General features: G+C 56.0%; 1 pseudogene; it reads left to right on the top strand.

Moving 5' to 3' along the window:
* Nucleotides 1–616: 616 nt before the first annotated feature.
* LOC126195586 (basic proline-rich protein-like) lies at nt 617–15,924 on the top strand (annotated as a pseudogene).
* The last annotated feature ends 467 nt before the right edge of the window (nt 15,925–16,391 follow it).

Here is a 16,391-nt window from a genome sequence, read left to right on the forward strand (position 1 = left end):
CACCGCCGCCTCCACGCGACCCGCCGACTACAGGGCCGACACCGGCCGACTGGCACCCATCACCGGCCGCCAAAGCGATACGCTCTAGACGGGCAGAACACTGCGCGCCCGGCTGTCGCCTCCTCCCCCGCCTCCTCCCCCGCCTCCTCCCCCGCCTCCTCCCCCGCCTCCTCCCCCGCCTCCTCCCCCGCCTCCTCCCCCGCCTCCTCCCCCGCCTCCTCCCCCGCCTCCTCCCCCGCCTCCTCCCCCGCCTCCTCCCCCGCCTCCTCCCCCGCCTCCTCCCCCGCCCGCCTCCTCCCCCGCCCGCCTCCTCCCCCGCCCGCCTCCTCCCCCGCCCGCCTCCTCCCCCGCCCGCCTCCTCCCCCGCCCGCCTCCTCCCCCGCCCGCCTCCTCCCCCGCCCGCCTCCTCCCCCGCCCGCCTCCTCCCCCGCCCGCCTCCTCCCCCGCCCGCCTCCTCCCCCGCCCGCCTCCTCCCCCGCCCGCCTCCTCCCCCGCCCGCCTCCTCCCCCGCCCGCCTCCTCCCCCGCCCGCCTCCTCCCCCGCCCGCCTCCTCCCCCGCCCGCCTCCTCCCCCGCCCGCCTCCTCCCCCGCCCGCCTCCTCCCCCGCCCGCCTCCTCCCCCGCCCGCCTCCTCCCCCGCCCGCCTCCTCCCCCGCCCGCCTCCTCCCCCGCCGCCTCCTCCCCCCCCCTCCTCCCCCGCCCGCCTCCTCCCCCGCCCGCCTCCTCCCCGCCCGCCTCCTCCCCCGCCCGCCTCCTCCCCCCGCCCGCCTCCTCCCCGCCCGCCTCCTCCCCGCCCGCCTCCTCCCCCGCCCGCCTCCTCCCCCGCCCGCCTCCTCCCCCGCCCGCCTCCTCCCCGCCCGCCTCCTCCCCCGCCCGCCTCCTCCCCGCCCGCCTCCTCCCCCGCCCGCCTCCTCCCCCGCCCGCCTCCTCCCCCGCCCGCCTCCTCCCCGCCCGCCTCCTCCCCCGCCCGCCTCCTCCCCCGCCGCCTCCTCCCCCGCCCGCCTCCCCCGCCCGCCTCCTCCCCGCCCGCCTCCTCCCCCGCCCGCCTCCTCCCCCGCCCGCCTCCTCCCCGCCCGCCTCCTCCCCCGCCCGCCTCCTCCCCCGCCCGCCTCCTCCCCCGCCCGCCTCCTCCCCCGCCGCCTCCTCCCCGCCCGCCTCCTCCCCCGCCCGCCTCCTCCCCCGCCCGCCTCCTCCCCCGCCCGCCTCCTCCCCCCGCCCGCCTCCTCCCCCGCCCGCCTCCTCCCCCGCCCGCCTCCTCCCCCCGCCCGCCTCCTCCCCCGCCCGCCTCCTCCCCCGCCCGCCTCCTCCCCCGCCCGCCTCCTCCCCCGCCCGCCTCCTCCCCCGCCCGCCTCCTCCCCGCCCGCCTCCTCCCCGCCCGCCTCCTCCCCCGCCCGCCTCCTCCCCGCCCGCCTCCTCCCCGCCCGCCTCCTCCCCCGCCCGCCTCCTCCCCGCCCGCCTCCTCCCCCGCCCGCCTCCTCCCCCGCCCGCCTCCTCCCCCGCCCGCCTCCTCCCCCGCCCGCCTCCTCCCCCGCCCGCCTCCTCCCCCGCCCGCCTCCTCCCCCGCCCGCCTCCTCCCCCGCCCGCCTCCTCCCCCGCCCGCCTCCTCCCCGCCCGCCTCCCCGCCCGCCTCGCCCGCCTCCTCCCCGCCCGCCTCCTCCCCGCCCGCCTCCTCCCCGCCCGCCTCCTCCCCGCCCGCCTCCTCCCCGCCCGCCTCCTCCCCGCCCGCCTCCTCCCCGCCCGCCTCCTCCCCGCCCGCCTCCTCCCCGCCCGCCTCCTCCCCGCCCGCCTCCTCCCCGCCCGCCTCCTCCCCGCCCGCCTCCTCCCCGCCCGCCTCCTCCCCGCCCGCCTCCTCCCCGCCCGCCTCCTCCCCGCCCGCCTCCTCCCCGCCCGCCTCCTCCCCGCCCGCCTCCTCCCCGCCCGCCTCCTCCCCGCCCGCCTCCTCCCCGCCCGCCTCCTCCCCGCCCGCCTCCTCCCCGCCCGCCTCCTCCCCGCCCGCCTCCTCCTCCTCCCCCCCCGACTCCTCCTCCTCCTCCCCCCCGACTCCTCCTCCTCCTCCCCACCGACTCCTCCTCCTCCCGCCTCCGCCTCCGCGCACGGAGGCGGCAACCATCGTAGCGCCCACACCAGCGGCAGGCGGCCCGCAAACCGATACGCCTCAGTCCGCCGCACGCAATGCAGCGCCCTGGGTGCGGTGCGCCCGGCCAAACCGATACGCCCAGTGATACGAAACACAAAAGACAAGCAAGTGGGCACACGTGCCCCTGGCGCCCAGCTGCGGTGGTCTCGTCTCGCGACAAGACGATTCCCCCGAGCTAGAGCTGAGTCTCAACCGATCCCATTGTGGCAACTGCTCTACCGAGTACAACACCCCGCCCGGTACCTAAGTCGTCTACAGGCGGTTCAGAGTCCCGACATCGAAATATAGACACCCATGGTCGACCAGTAGAGGCAGGGTCGCGCCAGGAACAGATCCCAGACAGCGCCGCAAACAAGTTGGGCCCGTACGACACGGCGCCACGTGGGTCGACCGCGCCTAGTAAAGTCCGTAGCGATATCGGTGCCACAATGGCTAGACGGGATTCGGCCTTAGTGGCGTTCAGGCTTAATCCCACGGATGGTAGCTTTGCACCACTGGCTGCTCGGCTGAGTGCGTGAACCAAATGTCCCAACCTGGGGTTCCTCTTGGACTGAGCAGGATTACTCTCAATGACACAGTCATCAAACTAACCTGTCTCACGACGGTCTGAAGCCAGTTCACATTCCCTATTAGTGGGTGAACAATCCAACGCTTTTCGAATGCTGCTTCACAATCATAGGAAGAGCCGACATCGAAGGATCAAAAAGCGACGTCGCTATGAACGCTTGGCTGCCACAAGCCAGTTATCCCTGTGGTAACTTTCCTGACACCTCTTGCTGGCCCCCCTGCGGGTTCGGGGGCTAGAATAGGCCCGCAGTATTCCTGCCTGTCGTAAGAGGCGACTAAAAGGAGTCTCAAATGTTTCGGCCTTATGTGATGGTCCCCTCTCGGGTTTGACCTCCATCTTTCTAAATTATTCCGAAGAGCGAGCCAATTGGGGAAGGGCGCCTCACATGGTGCAATGTATCCGTCGTGCATTGAGACTTTTAGCCGACTTTTTCGTCGTTGCAATGGTGTCCCGCTCGTTTTCCGTGTCTTGGGCGGGGATACGTCACTGGGTGCGATTACCACACTGCACTCTCCAGTGTTGCTTTTAACTGTGACGACGACCTTGGACATTTTTACACCTAAGATCCAGCACGGTAGCCAGTCCGTCGTGGTGGGGCCGCCATGTACCCTCTTGGTTGTAGCCCCCTGACAACACAGGGATCGCTCTAGTGATGCCTGCGCCATTAACTCCCCATGTATGCCAAGGAGTAGATGAAGCGTGGTACATCATCTCTCGCTGGCGGCCAGCCGCCAGCAGTCTCTAAGCGTTCTCGGGCTCAATTTAATGCTCAGAAGTACGATCCGAAAACGTTCCCCTCTCTGGCCACACCGTGGGAGGAGCGTAAATCTCAGGATGGCAGTAGCAAATATTCGCCCCGATTCTTAGTTTCCACGAGAGCTGATGGGGAGTCTTTTCTAGCCACAAAGCCTCAGTTCTTCGTCGAGCATTTAGAGGACAAGTTTGGGGAGGTGGAGGGCTTGTCCAAAATGCGCTCTGGGTCAGTACTGATACAAACGGCATCCTCCGCCCAGTCATGCAGGTTACTTGCTTGTGACAAGTTGGGGGATGTTCCCGTTACCATTACACCACATGTTGTTGTTGTTGTGGTCTTCAGTCCTGAGACTGGTTTGATGCAGCTCTCCATGCTACTCTATCCTGTGCAAGCTTCTTCATCTCCCAGTACCTACTGCAACCTACATCCTTCTGAATCTGCTTAGTGTATGCATCACTTGGTCTCCCCCTACGATTTTTACCCTCCACGCTGCCCTCCAATACTAAATTGGTGATCCCTTGATGCCTCAGAACATGTCCTACCAACCGATCCCTTCTTCTGGTCAAGTTGTGCCACAAACTCCTCTTCTCCCCAATCCTATTCAGTACCTCCTCATTAGTTATGTGATCTACCCATCTAATCTTTAGCATTCTTCTGTAGCACCACATTTCGAAAGCTTCTATTCTCTTCTTGTCCAAACTATTTATCGTCCATGTTTCACTTCCATACATGGCTACACTCCATACAAATACTTTCAGAAAAGACTTCCTGACACTTAAATCTATACTCGATGTTAACAAATTTCTCTTCTTCAGAAACGCTTTCCTTGCCATTGCCAGTCTACATTTTATATCCTCTCTACTTCGACCATCATCAGTTATTTTGCTCCCCAAATAGCAAAACTCCTTTACTATTTTAAGTGTCTCATTTCTTAATCTAATTGCCTCAGCATCACCTGACTTAATTCGACTACATTCCATTATCCTCGTTTTGCTTTTGTTGATGTTCATCTTATATCCTCCCTTCAAGACACCATCCATTCCATTCAACTGCTCTTCCAAGTCCTTTGCTGTCTCTGACAGAATTACAATGTCATCGGCGAACCTCAAAGTTTTTATTTCTTCTCCATGGATTTTAATACCTACTCCGAATTTTTCTTTTGTTTCCTTTACTGCTTGCTCAATATACAGATTGAATAACATCGGGGAGAGGCTACAACCCTGTCTTACTCCCTTCCCAACCACTGCTTCCCTTTCATGTCCCTCGACTCTTATAACTGCCATCTGGTTTCTGTACAAATTGTAAATAGCCTTTCGCTCCCTGTATTTTACCCCTGCCACCTTTCGAATTTGAAAGAGAGTATTCCAGTCAACATTGTCAAAAGCTTTCTCTAAGTCTACAAATGCTAGAAACGTAGGTTTGCCTTTCCTTAATCTTTCTTCTAAGATAAGTCGTAAGGTCAGTATTGCCTCACGTGTCCCAGTATTTCTACGGAATCCAAACTGATCTTCCCCGAGGTCGGCTTCTACTAGTTTTTCCATTCGTCTGTAAAGAATTCGTGTTAGTATTTTGCAGCTGTGGCTTATTAAACTGATTGTTCGGTAATTTTCACATCTGTCAACACCTGCTTTCTTTGGGATTGGAATTATTATATTCTTCTTGAAGTCTGAGGGTATTTCGCCTGTTTCATACATCTTGCTCACCAGATGGTAGAGTTTTGTCAGGACTGGCTCTGCCAAGGCCGTCAGTAGTTCCAATGGAATGTTGTCTACTCCGGGGGCCTTGTTTCGACTCAGGTCTTTCAGTGCTCTGTCAAACTCTTCACGCAGTATCGTATCTCCCATTTCATCTTCATCCTCTTCCATTTCCATAATATTGTCCTCAAGTACATCGCCCTTGTATAGACCCTCTATATACTCCTTCCACCTTTCTGCTTTCCCTTCTTTGCTTAGAACTGGGTTTCCATCTGAGCTCTTGATGTTCATACAAGTGGTTCTCTTATCTCCAAAGGTCTCTTTAATTTTCCTGTAGGCAGTATCTATCTTACCCCTAGTAAGATAAGCCTCTACATCCTTACATTTGTCCTCTAGCCATCCCTGCTTAGCCATTTTGCACTTCCTGTCGATCTCATTTTTGAGACGTTTGTATTCCTTTTTGCCTGCTTCATTTACTGCATTTTTATATTTTCTCCTTTCATCAATTAAATTCAATATTTCTTCTGTTACCCAAGGATTTCTACTAGCCCTCGTCTTTTTACCTACTTGATACTCTGCTGCCTTCACTACTTCATCCCTCAAGGCTACTCATTCTTCTTCTACTGTATTTCTTTCCCCCATTCCTGTCAATTGTTCCCTTATGCTCTCCCTGAAACTCTGTACAACCTCTGGTTCTTTCAGTTTATCCAGGTCCCATCTCCTTAAATTCCCACCTTTTTGCAGTTTCTTCAGTTTTAATCTACAGGTCATAACCAATAGATTGTGGTCAGAGTCCACATCTGCCCCTGGAAATGTCTTACAATTTAAAACCTGGTTCCTAAATCTCTGTCTTACCATTATATAATCAATCTGATACCTTTTAGTATCTCCAGGGTTCTTCCATGTATACAACCTTCTATCATGATTCTTAAACCAAGTGTTAGCTATGATTAAATTGTGCTCTGTGCAAAATTCTACCAGGCGGCTTCCTCTTTCATTTCTTAGCTCCAATCCATATTCACCTACTATGTTTCCTTCTCTCCCTTTTCCTACACTGGAATTCCAGTCACCCATAACTATTAAATTTTCATCTCCCTTCACAATCTGAATAATTTCTTTTATTTCATCATACATTTCTTCAATTTCTTCGTCATCTGCAGAGCTAGTTGGCATATAAACTTGTACTACTGTAGTAGGTGTGGGCTTCGTATCTATCTTGGCCACAATAATGCGTTCACTAAGCTGTTTGTAGTAGCTTACCCGCGTTCCTATTTTCCTATTCATTATTAAACCTACTCCTGCATTACCCCTATTTGACTTTGTGTTTATAACCCTGTAGTCACCTGACCAGAAGTCTTGTTCCTCCTGCCACCGAACTTCACTAATTCCCACTATATCTAACTTTAACCTATCCATTTCCCTTTTCAAATTTTCTAACCTACCTGCCCGATTAAGGGACCTGACATTCCACGCTCCGATCCGTAGAACGCCAGTTTTCTTTCTCCTGATAACGACATCCTCTTGAGTAGTCCCCGCCCGGAGATCCGAATGGGGGACTATTTTACCTCCGGAATATTTTACCCAAGAGGACGCCATCATCATTTAATCATACAGTAAAGCTGCATGCCCTCGGGAAAAATTACGGCCGTAGTTTCCCCTTGCTTTCAGCCTTTCGCAGTACCAGCACAGCAAGGCCGTTTTGGTTATTGTTACAAGGCCAGATCAGTCAATCATCCAGACTGTTGCCCTTGCAGCTACTGAAAAGGCTGCTGCCCCTCTTCAGGAACCACACGTTTGTCTGGCCTCTCAACAGATACCCCTCCGTTATGGTTGTACCTACGGTACGGCTATCTGTATCGATGAGGCACGCAAGCCTCCCCACCAATATGTATATATATATATATATATATATATATATATATATATATATATTGGTGGGGAGGCTTGCGTGCCTCATCGATACAGATAGCCGTACCGTAGGAACAACATAAGAGTTTAAATATGGACCAGGGAGTAATTTTCCATAGGGACCTACTTTTGCAGTCTGATGACGAGCTGCGCGCCAACTTAGAGCATAAAGGTGTTCATTTCGTCCGGCGCGTTCATCGGGGTCCGAAGGACAATCAGGTTGCTACCGGTGCCTTCATCTTGGCCTTCGAGGGTGATACATTACCGGAGAAGGTCAAGATGATTGTCTACCGTTGTGACGTCAAGCCCTATATCCCTCCCCCGATGCGGTGCTTTAAGTGCTGGAAGTTCGGGCATATGTCTTCCCGCTGCACTTCCAGCCTCACATGTCGAGATTGCGGACGCACATCACATCCCAATACTCCATGCGCCCCGCCTCCCATATGTGTCAACTGCAGAGAGCATCATTCCCCTTGCTCGCCTGACTGCAAAGTCTCTCATAAAGAGCGCAAAATCATGGAATATAAGATCCTGGACCGGCTGACCTATACTGAGGCCAAAAGGAAATATGACAGACTCCATCCTGTGAGTATGACATCTTCTTATGCAGCTGCTACGACGACTGTGCTAGCCCCATCACTTACAAGACTTCCAGCCAGCTTGATAAGCAGTTCGACTCCTCCAGCCCCCTTGCCCGTGGGGGGCTCTACACCACCGGTTGCTCCTGCACCACCTACCTCAGGAGCAACATCCTCCCACCTGTCGGGGACGTCCGTCCCCGCTTCTCTGCCGGAGAAGCGTCTAACTTCTTCGGCTACTCTCGCCCGTAAGAGTTCCCTGGGAACCTCCCTTCCCAGGGTTCCACCAGCGGGAAGGATGACCGCCGACAGTGGCATAAGTCCTCACCAGCGACCGGGCGTAGGGCTTCACGATCCTCTTCCGTCCCAGAGACTGAATCGGTGAAGCCTTCCCAGCCGGTGAAACCCAAGGTTCAGCGAGAGAAGTCCAAGAGAAAGACCTCTAAGGCCAAAGAACTTATGGTGGCACCAAACCCACCGCACCCTTGGGGCTCTGCGTCTGAGGATGAGGTCGAGATTCTAGCGTCCGCTGAGGACCTTGATCTCGCCGGTCCCTCAGACGCCTTAGATGACACTCGCATGGGTACTGAATCGATGGCAGTGAGTGAACAAGCGGCGTAAATTGCCTTCCCAGTCGTTTCACACCTTTCTCAGCCATGGACAATATCATCCTCCAGTGGAACTGCGGCGGTTTTTTCCACCATCTAGCTGAGCTCCAACAACTTATCAGACTTCACCCTTTCTTCTGCATTGCTCTTCAGGAAACTTGGTTTCCAGCAATGCGAACCCCCGCCCTCCGTGGCTATTGGGGTTATTATAAGAACCGGGCAGCATATGAAAGGGTGTCTGGTGGTGTCTGCCTCTATGTCCTTCACACTCTGCACAGCGAGTCTGTCCCTCTACAAACACCTTTAGAGGCTGTCGCTGTTCGGGTGTGGACGCCGCAGGCTGTTACCATCTGCAGTCTTTACCTTCCACTGGATGGTGATGTCTCACAGCATGTCCTGGCTGCGCTGATAGCCCAGTAGCCGCCACCTTTCTTGCTATTGGGAGACTTCAACGCCCATAACCCTCTGTGGGGTGGGTCAGTGGCGACAGGTCAAGGCGCCACCATTGAGCATTTATTGTCGCAGCTCGATCTCTCGATTTTAAATGATGGTGCCTTCACACACTTCAGTGTGGCGCATGGCACATACTCCGCCATTGACCTTTCAATCTGTAGCCCTAGCCTCTTACTGTCTGTCCAATGGAGTGTGCATGACGACCTGTGTGGTAGTGACCACTTTCCGATCTTTCTGTCACTACCACAGCGTCGCTCTTCTGGGCGCCCTAGCAGATGGGCTATGAATAAGGCTGACTGGGACTTGTTTTCCTCCACTGCCGCTCTTGAGCCTGTCTCTAATGACGACATTGATGCTCGGTCACGACCGATTGATTCAATCGGTCACGACCGGCATCGTTACTGCCGCCGAATCTGCCACTCCCCGTTCTTCTGGGTCCCCTCGGCGGCGGACTGTGCCTTGGTGGTCGCCTGAGATCGCTGCAGCGATTACAGATCGCCGGCGGGCGCTACAGTGTCACAAGCGACATCCCTGCATTGAACACCTGATCACCTTCAAACGGCTGCGTGCGCGGGCCCGCCGCCTTATCCGCCAAAGCAAGCAGGAGTGATGGGAGCGGTATGTGTCCACCATTGGCCTCCATGTCACTCCATCGCAGGTATGGGCCAAAATTCGACGCGTCTACGGCTATCGGCCACCTGTCAGCGTCCCTGCGCTCTCACTGAATGGAGCAGTTTGTACTGACTCCGACGTCATTGCAAATCGCTTAGCAGAGCATTTTGCTATGAGTTCCCCTTCTGCGAATTACCCCCAGGCCTTCCGCTCCATTAAAGAGCGGATGGAACGTCGGAGCCTTTCTTTTCGCACCCACACTTTCGAATCCTACAACGCTCCATTCAGTGAGTGGGAATTTCAGTGCCATTGCCACTTGCCCTGATACCGCTCCTGGGCCAGATAGCATCCACTGTCAGATGCTGAAACACCTTTCAGTGGACTGCAAGCGACGCCTCCTCGACCTGTACAACCGTCTCTGGGTCGAGGGTGAGTTTCCGTCGCAATGGCGGGAGAGCATTGTCATCCCCGTTTTGAAACCGGGCAAGAGCCCTTTGGAGGTGGACAGCTACCGCCCCATTAGCCTCACCACCGTTCTTTGCAAGCTTCTCGAATGGATGGTGTGCCGGCGCTTGCACTGGAGTCTCGGGGCCTTCTGGCTCCGTCTCAGGGTGGGTTCCGTAAAGGCCGCTCTGCCGCCGACAATCTTGTGAGCCTGGAGTCGGCCATCCGTACTGCCTTTGCCCGCCGTCAGCTCCTGGTCGCTGTCTTTTTCGACATGCGGAAGGCGTACGATACGACATGGCGTCATCACATCCTTTCTACGCTTCATGGATGGGGTCTTCGTGGTCCTCTGCCGATTTTTATCCGCAATTTTCTGTCGTGTCGTACCTTCCGCGTGCAAGTCGCGGCCTCGTACAGTTCCTCCCACCTCCAGGAGAACGGTGTGCCACAGGGTTCTGTTTTAAGTGTCTGTCTGTTTTTAATAGCCATTAACGGGCTTGCTGCGGCCGTGGGAACTTCTGTCTCCGCTTCCCTGTATGCTGACGACTTTTGCCTTTACTACAGCTCTACTGGCATTGCAGCTGTTGAACGTCAGCTACAGGGCGCTATCCGTAAGGCGCAGTCTTGGGCTGTAGCGCATGGGTTTCAGTTTTCGGCAGCCAAGACCCGCGTTATGCATTTCTGCCGGCGCCGAACAGTCCATCCTGAGCCGCGGCTTTATCTTGCCGACGAACTCCTTGCTGTGGTGGAGACGTACAGGTTTTTGGGGGTTGTTTTCGATGCCCGGTTGACTTGGCTGCCTCATATACGGCAGCTTAAACAGACGTGTTGGCGGCATCTAAACGCTCTGAGATGCTTGAGCCACACCCGCTGGGGCGCCGACCGATCTACCCTGTTGCGGCTCTACCAGGCGTTAATCCAGTCCCGTCTGGATTATGGGAGCCTGGCTTATGGCTCAGCATCCCCATCTGCGTTGCGGGTGCTGGACCCAATTCTCCACAGCGGGATACGCCTTGCCACTGGTGCTTTCCGCACCAGCCCTGTGGACAGCGTACTAGTGGAGGCAGGTGTCCCTCCACTGCGGTTACGACGCCAACGTTTGCTGGCCGCTTATGCTGCCCATGTTCTAAGCTTGCCCGGGCATCCACACTATCGTCTCCTGTTCCCGCGATCGGTCGTCCATCTGCCAGAACGTCGGCCCCGGTCTGGTAGTACAATCGCGGTCCGCGTTAAAGAGCTTCTCTCTGGGCTTCAGGTTTTCACTGTTCCACCTCCTTTCCGGGCCACTTTGCATACACCCCCATGGTGTGTTCCTCGCCCTTGCCTTGGGCTCGACTTGGCACAGGACCCGAAGGACTCAGTCCCTCCAGAGGCTTTCCGCCGCCGCTTTTATTCCATCCTGGCCACGTATCAGGGCTCTGGCATTGTTTACACTGACGGTTCGATGGTTGCTTGTCGTGTCGGGTATGCGTTCACTCTAGGGGACCATTTCGAACAACGTTCCTTGCAGGATGGCTGCAGCGTTTACACTGCTGAGCTGATCGCCATCTTTCGTGCCCTAGAGTATATCCGCTCCTGCTCAGGTGAGTCCTTCATTATCAGTAGCGATTCCCTGAGCGGTTTACGAGCTCTCTACCAGTGTTTCCCTCGTTCTCGTCTGGTGATGGCTATCCAAGAGTCCCTGCATACTCTTGCCCGTTGCGGCCGCTCTGTGGCCTTTGTGTGGACCCCCGGTCATTTCGGTATCCCGGGCAATGAACATGTTGACTGCCTGGCGATAGAGGCCACGAGTAATCGATCTCTGGATGTTGGCCTCCCAGAGACTGATTTGCGGGCAGTCCTCCGCCGAAAAGTTTTTGCGCTTTGGGACGCTGAATGGCGCGATCGGATCACGCCCAATAAACTCCGTGCCATTAAGGAGACGACGACTGTGTGGCGGTCATCCATGCAAGCCAACCGCAGGGACTCAGTCATCCCTTGTCAGCTTCACATTGGCCACTCTGCGGCGGGAGGACCCTCCTCTATGTCGCTGCGGGGCGGTTTTGACAGTGGCCCACATTTTGTTGGCCTGCCCCGTTTTAGCTGTGGTCATGCAGACATTTGCGCTGCCTGATACGCTCCCTGCCCTTTTATCTGATGACCCTGTTATGGTTGGCTTAGTTTTACGTTTTATTCGGGCAGGGTTTTTTTATCGTTTACTCTGTTTGTTCTGTTCTTTTGTGTTGATTCTGGCCATTGGCCTACGATTTTACGCTGAGTTTTTAATGCGTTCTCGGTGGTTGGCTTTTCCTTTTTATCTCTATGGTCGGCCAACCACCGTCACACTCTGTGTGATTTTAATTTGTCGTCTGATCTCTGTTCGTTTTTACTCTCTTGGGGTGGTTTTAATTTTTTGGGAAAAAGGAGCGATGACCGTCGCAGTCTGGTCCCTTAAATCCCCCAAACCAACCAACCAACCTCTTGCTGGAAACTCTCCAAGCCAAAAGGATCGATAGGCCGTGCTTTCGCAGTCGCTATGCGTACTGAACATCAGGATCAAGCCAGCTTTTGCCCTCTTGCTCTACGCGAGGTTTCTGTCCTCGCTGAGCTGGCCTTAGGACACCTGCGTTATTCTTTGACAGATGTACCGCCCCAGTCAAACTCCTCGCCTGGCAGTGTCCTCGAATCGGATCACGCGAAGGAGTAAACTGCGCCGCACACGCGGACGCGCCGACGCACACGGGACGCACGGCACGCGCAGGCTTGCACCCACACGTACCGCACGCTGTGGCGCACGGACACGGAGCCGCGGCGCGAACAGAACCGAAACACACTTGGCTCAAGAACACCGTGACGCCGGGTTGTTATATCACGACGCTCGCGCTCCGCCTAACCGAGTAAGTAAAGAAACAATGAAAGTAGTGGTATTTCACCGGCGATGTTGCCATCTCCCACTTACGCTACACCTCTCATGTCACCTCACAGTGCCAGACTAGAGTCAAGCTCAACAGGGTCTTCTTTCCCCGCTAATTTTTCCAAGTCCGTTCCCTTGGCAGTGGTTTCGCTCGATAGTAGATAGGGACAGCGGGAATCTCGTTAATCCATTCATGCGCATCACTAATTAGATGACTAGGTTTGAGCTATATTAGCCGGCTTTATTCGCGTTTGTGAATCGTACAGTGTAGTGTTACCTGCGGAGCAGGTGTACAAGATGTCATACGGAAATACACTAACAAATAGACACAAACACAAGAATAAAAGCAGGTATTATGCCTGAGACGCGAGGCAGCAGCGGAAGGATTGAGCTCATCCTAACCAACTCCAATGCAGTTCATCGTGCGGCGGCGAGGGGCAGTCATGGTGTCGAAACGACGCACCGCTATAATACTGCCCAGTAGCACTCTTGTGCTGAGTGCAGAAAGATGTCCTTTGATCACGCCCACTTCCTGTAGCTGGATGCTGGAGACCAGACTCGATGCCAATTGATGGTTGCTGACATGGTGGTTATGTCCCGAACTGCTGGAAAAAGCTCTCGTACCTCTGCATGGATGGCCTGCTTGTCATAGGGAGAAGGTCGCAATCTATGACATCGGTCGAGGTCGAGGCTGTCGCCGATCACCTGGGCGTCAATAATATACGCTGTTCCGCCACGGACTGCCAGAACATCAGGCTTCTTCATTCCATCTGATGTCTGCAGGTGAGGCTCCAGAAGAACTTCATAGCCTCTTCGACGTAGGCCTCGCACCAGATAGGACGCCATGGCGTCATGTCGGGCAATGCGGTCCCCGTCGCTCCTCCAACACTGCTGGATGGCATGGTTGGCTGTCCCCGTGGCATTGCAGCCCCCCTGGCACCTTGTCACCCTCCCACCCCCGTAGCAGCCGTGCCTGAGTAGGCAGGGCATTAATCCTAGAACGAAGGCAGGAGATGTAGTCACGGCCTGTGACAAACTGCCGAGTGTTAGACACCCAGCAGTGCTGCCCTGGTGTTTGGGCAGACTTCCGCAAAGCAGCGCCATCGACTGATGAGTGCAGGCACTCGGCCCAACACCGGCCCAGTTGGTAGCTAGACTTAATAATGTCCCTATTCCATCGTAAGGCATTATCCGATGGATTTCTCATCTGAGGGAATCCTGGAAGGTATCGTCAGCAGCCGTACCCAGCCCCTCCATCTTTGCAAGGCGCTTCCTCTGGAGAAGAGGACCCAGCCAGCGGGCTGCCTGGACCCCCAGGCCCCCATGAGAGACAGGGGCATGAAAGTACCCAACAGGGGTGTCCGCTGGCAAGTGGAGCCAGGATCTAATGGCTTTGCGCACGCATACATCGACGGACGAGAGGGCCCCTAAACGTGTCCTTCCCAGGGCCAGGCCATGAAAAATGCCCGGCAGGATCTCTGAGCGATGGGAAAACAGTCTTTGCTGAGGTTTAAGTGGTGCCCTCCTGATGATGTCCAGCTGTTTCTCGACCTCCCGCCGAGGATGGAAGAGGCTGAACCCACATGCGGTGAATTGCAGGCCTAAGTACTTAAAGGAATCTCCCATCACTAGCGCCGGTATATTGTTATTGCCAGCACAAAAGATCACTGACTCGTCGACCTTTGTCTTCTTCTCCCGGCCTGATATAACCAGGGCGAGAGAGAAGCACTACCTTGGGTTGACCTCGATACCGAGGTCACCTAGGGCCGCTGTAGCGATGGTGATTAGCTGCTGCAATCCATCCTTGGTCTCGGCGAACAGGAGAAGATCATCCGTGAACGCAGCAGCATTTATTCTTCGGCCAAGAATACGGGCACCAACATGCTCACAAAGACGGGAATTGAGGATGTCTATAGACACATTGAAGAGGATGGGGGATAAAGGATCACCTTGCCACCCACCCCTCGAAGGCCGCACTAGATATGACGACTTCCCAGCACCGCAAATAACTGTCGAGCCCGCCTTAACCACCCCAGGATGTAGTCAATGAACTCGACCGGCAGACCATGGGCCCTCAGCACAGGACCAAGGGTCATCGCCAGATCTAGAAGAAAGGTGTTATGAAGCATCCCATCCTGTGGGATGAAAGCCTGCTGACGACTGTCCAAGGCACAGTGGCGCATAAGGCGGCCAGCCAGAACCTTGTGGAAGTCCCTGGTCAGCACCGAACACACTGCGATAGGTCGGAAGTCAGCAGGGGATGCTGCGGCGGTCTTCTTGGGCAACAAGGTGGTACGTGCTTGTAGGAGGCGGAATGGGAGGGAGCGTGAAAGGAGTAGGAGGTTGAGGAATTTAAGGAGAGCCTCACGAGGAAGGCGACGTAACTGGGATGGTGTAAGGCGATCTGGATCTGCAGCAGAGTTGCGAGGGGGAAGAGCAGCAGCTGCCTCATCTGCAGTAATGGGTGCCCACAGAACGTGGAAGGGCACACACTTGGAGAATGGCAACAACAAACCTGAGAGACCCTCACCACGTGGAGGCCGAGACCTGACACGAGGGGGAGTAAAGAGATACCTCGAAAACTCCATCAGCCCTGGGATGGTGGGTGGCTGATGGAGAAGTGTGCCATCAAGAAGACCATTTATACAGCACACTGAGTTCTTCTTAAAAGCACGCTGCACCACAGCATATTCCCACCTTCTTCGCGCCCGCTTCGGCTCAGGCGGCTGTTGGGACTAATTACCAGGAGCTTGACGAACAGATCGTTCCCTGCTACCTAATTCGTCAAAAGCGGGAACCAGCATGGCTTGGATGGTACTCCTGCTGGCAGTGGGGCCCCAGGGCACAACTGCATCAAGTGAGCAAAACCGTGGGCTTGAGGAGGGCAACTCTGCAATCAGGGACCAGATAGCCTGATCGACGTCTTCCCCCCAGAGAAGAGGACTGTGACGAGGAATAGGCCACAGCAGACCCGTCCGCAGAGCCCTGAAGATCTTGATCACTGTTTGAGAGCTTGGCGACAAAATTGGCGTCCATGTTCTTATAATCCTACCCCCTATGCTGACACTAGATTCAAGTGTACGCTCCAGGAAGGCTTTAACGAGTTCTTGATTGAAAAACAGGGAGCCCTTGGAGGGACAGATTGGACTCAGCATGTGCAAGACGGTGCACCTCCTCTTGCGACCACCTGGCCTTCTTCCTTTCTCTCTGCACCTCCGCATCGGCGGCATGAGGGTGGGCACAACGTCGATGAACGCCGAGCCCGGTCGTAGTTGAAAAGGACCGCAACACTCAGGGCAGATAGCGGGGAGCAGCGCTCGACTCGCACTGGTTGGCTGGCTGGATGGCTCGTCACCCACTGCGGGTTCGGGGGTAAGAATAGGACCGCGGTATTCCTGCCTGTCGTAAGAGGCGACTAAAAGGAGTCTCAACTGTATCGGCCTTTCATGTGATGTTCAGCTAAACGGTTTGACCACTCCATTTCCAAATTTTTCCGTTAGTGCATACCATTTGGGGACGGATGCCTTATGTGGTGCATCTTAAATCCATCTTGCCCTAAGATCTGGCACACCCGATATTGTCATGGAGTTGGACTTACATCGAGCTTCCGGCCACATCGGCTGCAGTGTGTTTCGGGTAGCATACATTCCTCCATTGTGCACGTCCAACTTCGCCCTCATCATACACATGCATATTCGACGCCCAACAACCAGCATGGTAGCCAGTCCGTTGTGGTGGGGTCG

This window comes from Schistocerca nitens, chromosome 7, assembly GCF_023898315.1.
Source record: "Schistocerca nitens isolate TAMUIC-IGC-003100 chromosome 7, iqSchNite1.1, whole genome shotgun sequence".
Lineage (NCBI taxonomy): Eukaryota > Metazoa > Arthropoda > Insecta > Orthoptera > Acrididae > Schistocerca > Schistocerca nitens.